Source organism: Pristis pectinata, chromosome 17 (genome assembly GCF_009764475.1).
Source record: "Pristis pectinata isolate sPriPec2 chromosome 17, sPriPec2.1.pri, whole genome shotgun sequence".
In the NCBI taxonomy this organism is placed as follows: Eukaryota; Metazoa; Chordata; class Chondrichthyes; order Rhinopristiformes; family Pristidae; genus Pristis; species Pristis pectinata.
This window is the reverse complement of record NC_067421.1, coordinates 36,613,780-36,624,093: the sequence shown is the minus strand read 5'-3', so window position 1 is coordinate 36,624,093 and position 10,314 is coordinate 36,613,780.

Genomic DNA, 10,314 nt, shown 5'->3' with positions numbered 1-10,314 from the left:
AAATGGAACTTACACAGCATGTTTCCCCCGAATACCCTGGAGACAGTTTCAGACAAATGCCGCGTCAAAAACCCTGGTTTGCACAACGGTGTATAAGAACTTTGGCTGCGGCTGAACATGTTTATACAATAAGTACAACACACTGAGTTCTGTACTTTCTTCGCCTAACTCGATTTTGCACTAATTCTGCACTAAATTTGTATTCTGTATGTACTGTTTTTTGCATTATTTGCATTTGCACATTTTTTTGTCTGCATTTATTGTATGTCTTCTGTTTTATGTATATCTTCTGTTGTGTGAGTCTGGGGGAAACGACATTTCGTTCCTCCATGTGTTTTTATAGCATATGGGTGAATGACAATAAAGTAACTTGAACTTGAACTTGATGTGAGGCTTCTGAACATTGCAACCACTCCAAGCACAGCTCACCACAGACTCCAGCCTTAACTATTGGGGTGGCTGGCACAGAATGAGCAACCAGGCGACCAGCTCTCCTGGTACCAAGGTCTCCAACACCCTGGCTGCAACGTTGAAGAAATGCAAAGCGAGGGCTGAAAACCACTTGAGAAAATGATCTTCAGCCTAGGCAGCCAGGAGATGAGATATATTTTATCCCCTTCATTTTTATTCTCGTTATAAGGCAATTATTTGTAATTGAGATTGGAAGCACGTAAGAAAGTGTTGCACAATGTATAATCAGCTCATTAAGCAAGACAGTTATTATTCATTGTAGGCTAAGATTTTGTTGTAACACACTACTCTCAGTAATAATAATCCATTACGGTCGAAGTAAAGGAGGTCTGGTTGGCAGAGTAGGGTGAAATGGTGTACTTTCTCCTTTGATCCCTGGTTTTGTATCCATCTCAGGTGATGGTGATGATCCTTTATTCTGAGAACCCCGGAGTCTACGAAATGGGCAGCTTAATCAAACTTCCCAAGGTTTGTGATCCACAGACAAAAATAAGAAACCCACTTGAAAGAGGCTGAATGTTCTCACTATTGGGAGAGTGCAAAACCAGTGATTGTTCAAAAAAATTATATGACAATCACCAGCAAGGAATTAGGGAGAATGTCCAGAGTCTATTGAGAATATAGTATGGAAGGGCTGAAGGCGAGACAGGTAAATGTGTAAAAGTATACAAGGTAATGTTGATGGGGTTAGGAGGATTCTGTGGTATTGGTATTGGTTTATTATTGTCACATGTACTGCTTTTAAAAGTAAAAAGCTTTTGTTTGTGTGCCATCCAGACAGATCATACCATACATAAGTACATTAAGGGAATAAAAAGAAAACCAGAATGCAGAATAGAGTGTTGCAGTAAGAGAAAATGCAAGTAGACAAATAAAGTGCAAGGGCCATGACGAGGTGGATTGGGAGATCAAGAGATCAAGAGTTCATGGTGCATGGGAGGTCCAGTCAAGAGTCTGATAACAGCGGGATAGATGCTGACCTTGAGTTTGGTGGTTCGTGCTCTCAAACCTCTGCATCTTCTGCCCGACGGGAGGAGGTGAGAAGAGAAAATGACCAGAGGGGTCCTTGATTATGTTGGCTGCTTTCACGAGGCAGCGAGAAATGTAGACAGAGTCAACGGAAGGGAGGCTGGTTCGCGTGGTGGACTGGGCTGTGTCTTTGCAGTTTCTCATGGTCTTGGGCAGACCAGTTGCCGTACCAAGCCGTGATGCATCTGGATAGGATGCACTCTATGGTGCATCTATGAAAATTGGTGAGGGTCATCGGGGACATGTCAAGTTTCTTTAACGTTCTGAGGAAGTAGAGGGTAGGGAGCATAAACGAGTGGACCCTAGTGGTCTGCTGGAGGGACGCCAGTAGATGACGCTCGTCATAACATCTCTGTGCTGTGCATCCACTCTAAATCTCATTGCATTTGTGACTACTGGATGTACAAGATGGAAACCCGAGAGGAGTGTTATCTTTTCCATGGCTGCAAACATCTCAGCTGGAAGGTCAGAAGGAAATAACCAGCAAATGGTGGTTGATAGAGTCTCGACACTTAAACCATCTCTAGGTATCACGGTCAATGTTCTTCCAACCAGAGATTCACATCAATAACTCTTCATCGGCAGATCCTGCCGTTAATCAGTCTTTCCTCCTAGTTCCAGCCCCCACTTAGGAAAAACGGCAAAGTCAAGGCAGAAGAGGAAGGCCTGACGCAGAGAGCAGCTTAGGAGGAAGGGTGGTAGGGGGTTGACAGAGGAGGAGAGGCTGGAGGAACTGATGGTGAGGGGAGATGGAGGAGGAGAGGGTGAAGGGAGGGAACTAGAGCGGAGGAGTCGGAGAGAGAGGAGGGAAAGGACATTGAAGGTAGGGAGTTGGGGGAATAGAGGTGGAGGGGGAAGATGGAAGTGTGTGTGAGGGAAAGTGTGGGTTGAGGGACTGAGGGACAATTGTGAGTGGGAATGGGGAGGGAGTGTAGACACACAAGGGCGTGGTGAAGATATAACGAGGGAGAGAATAGTATGTGAATGCTGAGTTAGGGGCAACCACAAGTATAGAGGCAGTTAAAGCTGGAGGAGGAGACAAATGCAGACAAAAGAAAGTGCGGAAGGATTCAGCTGCCTTGTGAAAAACAATTAAAAATCAAAGAATTTGCTTTACAATAACAATTCCTTCCTACGGTATAGTGGTTAGCGTAACGCTATTACAGCGCCAGTGACCCGGGTTCAATTCCGGCCGCTGTCTGTAAGGAGTTTGTACATTCTCCCCGTGTCTGCGTGGGTTTCCTCTGGGTGCTCCGGTTTCCTCCCACATTCCAAAGATGTACGGGTTAGTAGGTTAACATGGGTGTAATTGGGCGGCGCAGGCTCGTTGAGCCGGAAGGGCCTGTTACCGTGCTGTATAAATAAATAAAGTATAATGAAAATATACCCACAGGCAGGGGAAGAAGGGCAATAAAAACATAGTTATATTTATATAAAGAGAGAGAGTTAGAGACAGCTACGTGGTCTGTGAAATAGGAGTAGTAACAGTGCAAAATTCTGTGTTGTGGGGGATGGTGGGTTTCACTGTGTTATGTAATTGTTGGATGATTAATCGGCAGCAGTGGTTTAAAAGATTTTTGTTAAATTGTTTCTATGCTGCTTTGTAGTCACAGTATAGTAAGCTGGCATATTTTAATATATTGTGTAACAAACCCACTGAAAATATACATATGTATTTAAACTTGAACAATTTGACTCATCATTCCTGCAAAGATTAAGCAGTAGCCTCTGTTAGTCCCAAGTGTATGAAGATTCTTGCATTGATGAATGCACAATGTGGCTTACTGAGGTCAGTAAGTTTAAAACTGCATCCACTTCAGTGGTGTTTTATTCTTTAAGTATTGGAGGGGAACCAAAGGAAATGTTAACCATGGTTCAGTGGGTAGAATCTTCACTTCTGAGTCAAAACTTCGAGGGGTTCAAACCTCACTTAAGCACAGAAGTCTATACAAATCCCCCAAAGTGACCGCTCTGCTGTTTGAGGTGTTGCTTTCAGGTAAGACAATGAACTAAGAGCCTGTCCACGCTTTCTGATGGAAGAGTAGATCCTCTAGCACTTTTTTGAAGAAGAGAAAATGATCAAGCCCCTTGGTTTGTCCAATATTCATCTTGTACACCAGCATTATCAAAAAGAAATGTAATCCTAATAACGTTACAATGTAGGCATAAACTGGCTGCCAAGTTTCCTATATTACAACAGTGACTACTCATTAACATTACTCCCTGAGATTATGATGGGAATAATATTAATGCATGGTTTTCCCTTATTTTGCATATACCATTTAATATTGCCTATAGTCTATGAACATTTGCTTCTGTTCGGTTCGATCTCCTGGTCAATGCCAAGCTCACTGATTTCTCCAGAAGTTGGGCCCTGACAAAAATCCTCAGTGTCTGTTGAGTTAAATGGGAGGGAGAGAAAGGCAAAATCTGCAGTGGGTCCCAGTCCTGATTAGTAACCGACGGTTTCTCCTGGAACTCAAGATTGTGTCAATGCCAAACACATACAATGTCAAGTCCCCCTGTCTCCCCTCCCATTTTTCATTGCCTGCCAACTGCTCGCTAAGTAGGTTTGCCCTTGGCCAAGATGTTGGACAGCTGCCAACACTCATGCATCAGTCCCAGGCAAAACAATGAGATCCATCTTTTCTTCTTTGATTAAAAGGATGGAATGTCGGATTGAGAAAATAGACTACAAATCCACAAGCCTCATATCCACAACATCAAAGAGATGTTTTACCTCCAGCTCTTATCCCTCTCTCAGAGTGGAGAGATCAGCAACAAGGAGCAAAGCTTGATGCCATCCAGATCAAAGCAGCCTTTGTGATTGGCACTGTGCTAAATGTTCACTCACCCTACACTATCTCTGCTGTGCATATCGTAAACATGCATTGCAAAATCTCAATGCAGGTTTTTGAATGACGCTTGCCCACCATCTCTACCAAGAAGGAACACATTTGGGAAAACTTTCAAAATCTGTGTTTCCACAGTGTTTGATCCTTAAAAGACTCATAAGATCTTGGATTATTACAGCACAGAAACAGGCCCTTTGGTCCAATTCGTCTATGCCGACCTAGGTGCCTACTGAGCTAGTCCCATTTGCCTGCATTTGACCTATATCCCTCTAAGCCTTTCCTATCCATGCACCTGTCCAAATCTTTTAAATGTTGTTATTGCACTCTATACTAACTCAATGTAACTGCACAGTGTAATGAATTGACCTGTACGATTGGTATGCAAGACAAGTTTTTGATAAGATAAGATAAGATATCTTTATTAGTCACGTGTACATCGAAACACACACTGAAATGTATATTTTGCGTAGAGTGTTCTGGGGGCAGCCCGCAAGTGTCGCCACGTTTCTGGCACCAACATAGCATGCCCACAACTTCCTAACCCATACATCTTTGGAATGTGGGAGGAAACCGGAGCACCCGGAGGAAATCCACGCAGACACGGGGAGAACGTACAAACTCCTTACAGACAGCGGCTGGAATTGAACCCAGGTCACTGGCGCTGTAAAGCGTTATGCTAACCACTACACTCGGTACAAGTGACAATAATAAACCAATACCAATACCAATTATTGTACCTGCCTCTACCACTTCCTCTGCTAGCTCATTCCATATGTGCACCACCCTCAGCTCCCTTTTAAATCTTTCCCCACTCACCTTAAACCTATGCCCTCTAGTTTTTTGATTCCCTTTCTCTGGGAAAAAGATTGTCTGCATTCACCCTATCGACGCCCCTCATGATTTTATACACCTCATCAGCCCTGTAATATTTACCCCCTCCAACACAAATCACTCTCAGTTACCCAGAGCCTTGCAACATCTTTAAGCCAATGCAGTATCTTAATTGTCAGTCAATGTGATACGATTACTGTCCCTTTACTGTGCAGCCATATTGAAATTATAAATCATTTTAAGGGCCTCTCTCTCTTTGTCTGCCTCCATCTATCATTCACCTGTCACTATCTCCCAACTCCATCCCTGCTCCCCTCTGGTTAGCATAATACTTTACAGCGCCAGCGACCCGGGTTCAATTCTGGTCGCTGTCTGTAAGGAGTTTGTATGTTCTCCCCGTGTCTGCGTGGGTTTCCTCCGGGTGCTCCGGTTTCCTCCCACATTCCAAAAGACGTACGGGTTAGGAAGTTGTGGGCATGCTATGTTGGCGCCGGAAGTGTGGTGACACTTGCGGGCTGCCCCCAGAGCACTCTACGTAAAAGGTGCATTTCACTGTGTGTTTCGATGCACATGTGACTAATGAAGAGATCTTATCTTATCTTATTTTACCTGGCATCACCTGACCGTCATCTCACACCCCTCCTCAGTCCACCAATCACCTTGGACTCCTGCCTCACCACTCCCCTCCTCCTCTTTATACTGGTCTTCCACTCTTTATCTCAGTCCTGATGCAGGGTTTCGACCCAAAACATCGACAATTCCTTTCCTCCCACAGATTATGCTCGACCCACTGAGTTCCTCCAGCAGATTGTTTGTTGCTCAAGAGAGCATAGATGGATGTACCCTCCCTCTTTCTAATGCAGGAGACTGAAGCTACAACACAGTCCTAACTTCCAACAAACGCTTAATTGAATAAGTCCATTTGTCATTATCACCCGGCCTTGTAAAAATACAAATGTTATTTTTCATTATATAACAGCACCTTCACTTGAATTAATCTCTGGCAAGCGGTTTTTACCATTGACAAACCTCAAACAAAGGCTCACCAAATGGTCTACTTAAGAACACTTGCAGGCAAGGACATTTAATAAGTACTTAGGAGTAGAACAATACAAACTACCAAAGCTACTCAGTAAGGTCAGAATGTCCTCCCGATTCATTGGAATAATTAGGTGCAAATCATTATCAGTTCACTTGGTCAAGGCATGTATTCAGTAAACTCATGCTCTCTCTTCAAAGTGCAGACACACCTATAAACCTATCGTGTTCTGTATTGGTCGCCTCATTATAGGAAGGATGTGGAAGCTTTAGAGAGGGTGCAGAGGAGATTTACCAGGATGCTGCCTGGATTGGAGAGCATGTCTTGTCAGGATAGGTTGAGTGAACACAGAACATAGAACACTACAACACAGTACAGGCCCTTTGGCCCACAATGTTGTGCCGACATTTTATCCTGCTCTAAGATCTATCTAACCCTTCCCTCCCACATAACCCCCTATTTTTATATAGAACATAGAACACTACAGCACTTGAGCTAGGGCTTTTCTCTTTGGAGAGAAGGAGGATAAGAGGTGACTTGATAGAGGTGCACAAGATGATAAGAGGCATAGATCGAGTGGACAGTCAGAGACTTTTTCCAAGGGTGAAAATGGCTAACACAAGAGGCGTAATTTTAAGGTGATTGGAGGAAGGTATAAGGAGGATGTCAGGGGTAAGTTTTTTACACAGAGAGTGGTGGGTGCGTGGAACGCACTGCCCGCAGAGGTTGTGGGGGCAGATACATTAGGGACATTTTAGATAGCCACATGAATGATAGAAAAATGGAGGGCTATGTGGGAGGGAAGGGTTAGATAGATATTAGAGCAGGATAAAATGTTGGCATAACATTGTGGGCCGAAGGGCCTATACTGCACTGTAATGTTCTATGTCTATAACATTTGACATGTCTGTACAATTACAGAGTTGAAATACTTTGACAGTTGCCTTGTGCCCCCAGAAACCTTAATGAAAGAACCACGGTGATGGAACTGTTGTACCAGTGTGCCTCAGACACATAGGTGTCTTTAAAAGAAGATTAAGACCTACAGGTGCCGGAAATTTGAAACAAAAACAGAAAACGCTGGAACACCTCAACAGGCCAGGCAGCATCTGTGGAAAGCGAAACTTTTGGCGTTTTGGGTCCTGTAACCCTTCATCAGAACAGAAAAAGAGAGAGATGCCAGTTAGTTTTCAGTAGGAGAGTAGGTGGCAGAGAGATGTGTAGAACAAAGGGAATATCCATGATAGGATGAGTTGAAATGGCTTAATGGGGACAGTTATCAGCGCCTTAAGCTTCTAGGTCAGTGTAATGAGTTGTGGATGGTAAGGTGGTGGTATGTGGCCAACAGAATAGGCTTATGCATGTAGAATACAAAAAACAATGGAAAATGCTGGGAAAACTCAGCAGGTCAGGCAGCATCTGTGGAAAGAGAAACCGTTAACATTTCGGATGAAGGACACTTCATCAGACCTGTGGAAAAGTTAGACTGGGTAGTTGCAAAATGTGGGTGAAACCAAGTGAATGTGTCTGATACAATTAACACAAGTGGCAGATCTGAAACATTAACTGTCTCTCTCTCTACAGAGCCTGCCTGACCTGCTGAGTTCTTTCCAGCACTGCCTGCTTTGATTACATATCTATCTTTACCCATAACTGATTGTTTAAACAACAATGGCTTTACACTGACAGACTGTTCTCAAGCAGCAACTGATGGCATGACCTTCTGACGTTTGATGGGGTAATTACAAAATTGAGCTCATCATCACATTTGCAATCACAATCACTGGCCAAAGTTCTATGGTATTGGATTTGTCTTGGCATTGCTCTCTGCTGTCAACCTCCAGTGGAATCTCCATCTCTTGAGATAGTCACCGTTATTAACTTCTGAACCGACTGCACAAGCCCATTGTTATTGCTAAAACAAAAAAAAACCTGCAGATGCTGCAATTCTGAAATAAAATCAGAAAATGCTGGAAACACCCAACAGATCAGGCTCAATGCCTCATCGAAGACCAGAAGGGATGTTGCAGCCGACAGAACTCAGTATTGAATTCTCCCAACTTTAGGTAACTCACTCTTTCTTTCTGTTTGTATCAGAGCTGGCCATTTTTGTCTGCTATCAACATTTCCTTTTTTTCCTGTACAGTCCATCCTTGGGCTTATCTCACAGCCTTACAATTAACAACACAATACAAAGACAAGGAAGCTTAATCTGATTTCAGCTGCCCCTTAACAGCCACATTGGTCTTCCTGGCCCCACCCTATCAAAGATATTTCCTTTGTTCCACGCAACACCACCCCCCCCCCCCACCAACTCCTTGGCTACCTGAACAAACTGGTTTATCTCTCTCCCAGTCCTGATGAAAGGTCCCTCATCTGAAATACTAACTGTGATTCTCTCTCCTCAGATGCTGCCTGACCTGTTGAGTGTTTCCATTATATTCTGTTTTCATCCCAATTTTATTTTGCTAATGTCCACACTGTAGGGATCCAGGCAGTAGCTGTAGGCAGCACTGAATGATCACCAAGGTCAGATTCCATAAATTATCCTGGGTAATTCTCTAACATTGGACTCAGGATAGGTTCACCGTGACTTGCATCTACCCGTTGCCAGTCACCTCAACTCCCCTCCCACACTACCACTGATATGTCAGTCCTCGGCCTCCTCCACTTCCAGGGGAATTCCAAGTGCAAACTGGAGGAACAGCACCTCAACCATAGAAACCATAGAACAACACAGCACAATACAGGTCCTTCGGCCCACCATGTTGTGCCGACCTTTGAACCACACCTAAGACTATCTAACCCCTTCTTCCCACATATTCCCACTTCATTGCAATTGGCTAAGTATCAGCAAGGAACTAAGCAATGATAAGCATGAGCAGAATTTACCACCTCATGTAGCAAGAGCTGCAATAATGGCTCAACAACAACATAGCAGTTAGTGTAATGCTATTACAGCACCAGCAACCTGGGTTCAATTCTGGCTGCTGTCTGTAAGGAGTTTGTACATTCTCCTCGTGTCTGCGTGGGTTTCCTCCGGGTTCTCCAGTTTCCTCCCACATTCCTAAGACGTACAGGCTAGGAATTTGTGGACATGGCGTCAGAAGCGTGGCGACTCTTGCGGGCTGCCCCCAGAACACTCAACGCAAAAGATGCATTTCACTGCGTTTTGATGTACGTGACTAATAAAGATATCTTATCTTACCTTATTTAATGAAATACTGAATCACTGCTATCATCGCCTGGTTTTTGTAATTTGCTATGTACAGTATGTATGAAAACTGTTGCACTGCACCACAGTTCCCCCTGTGGCTGCTGGAAGCCTGACTTGCTCCTCAGCTCTGAGGTACAGATGTCCTCCCAGGTTGAGCTTGCTACCTTGGCGTGTTGTTTCCAGGGCAGCAGGTGCCTGCAGTCCAAGGGAATGGGCGAGGACCGTGCCTGATAGGTAGCAGTCAAAGGAGATCCTGACATTCTGAGGGAGGACAAGCATTCTGTTCTTGCAATGCCAACCAGAAGCTCATGGTACTAGGCGGACATCAGTGGGCATCTCTGGTGTTGCCCAGATGGTACGACTCTTGCCCTCGTCTCCAGACCTCTGCCAGCTCTCCTTCCTAATAGCAGCACTGACACCCTACAGGAAAGCAAGCTGCCTGTGGCTGGATAAGGGTTAGCAGAGCTCTGTGTATGTTTGTGTGTGGTGTGAGTGGTTGATGTGTGTGTGTGTGTGTGTGTGTGTGTGTGTGTGTGTGTGTGTGTGTGTGTGTGTGTGTGTGTGTGGTGTGTGTGTCTTTGTATATGGTGTGCATGTGCAAATGTCTGTGTGTATGTGTCTTCATGTGATGTGCGTGTATTTGTGTGTGGTGTGTGTGTATTTGTGTGTGTGTGTGTGTGTGCTCGTGTGATGTGTATATTACTGTGTGCCGTGTGTGTTCATGTGATGTGCGTGTATTTGTGTGTGGTGTGTGCGTATTTGTGTGTGTGTGTGTTCGTGTGATATGTGTATTAGTGTGTGGTGTGTGTGTTCGTGTGATGTGTGTTTATTTGTGTGTGGTGTGTGTGTTCGTGTGATGTGTGTGTATTTGT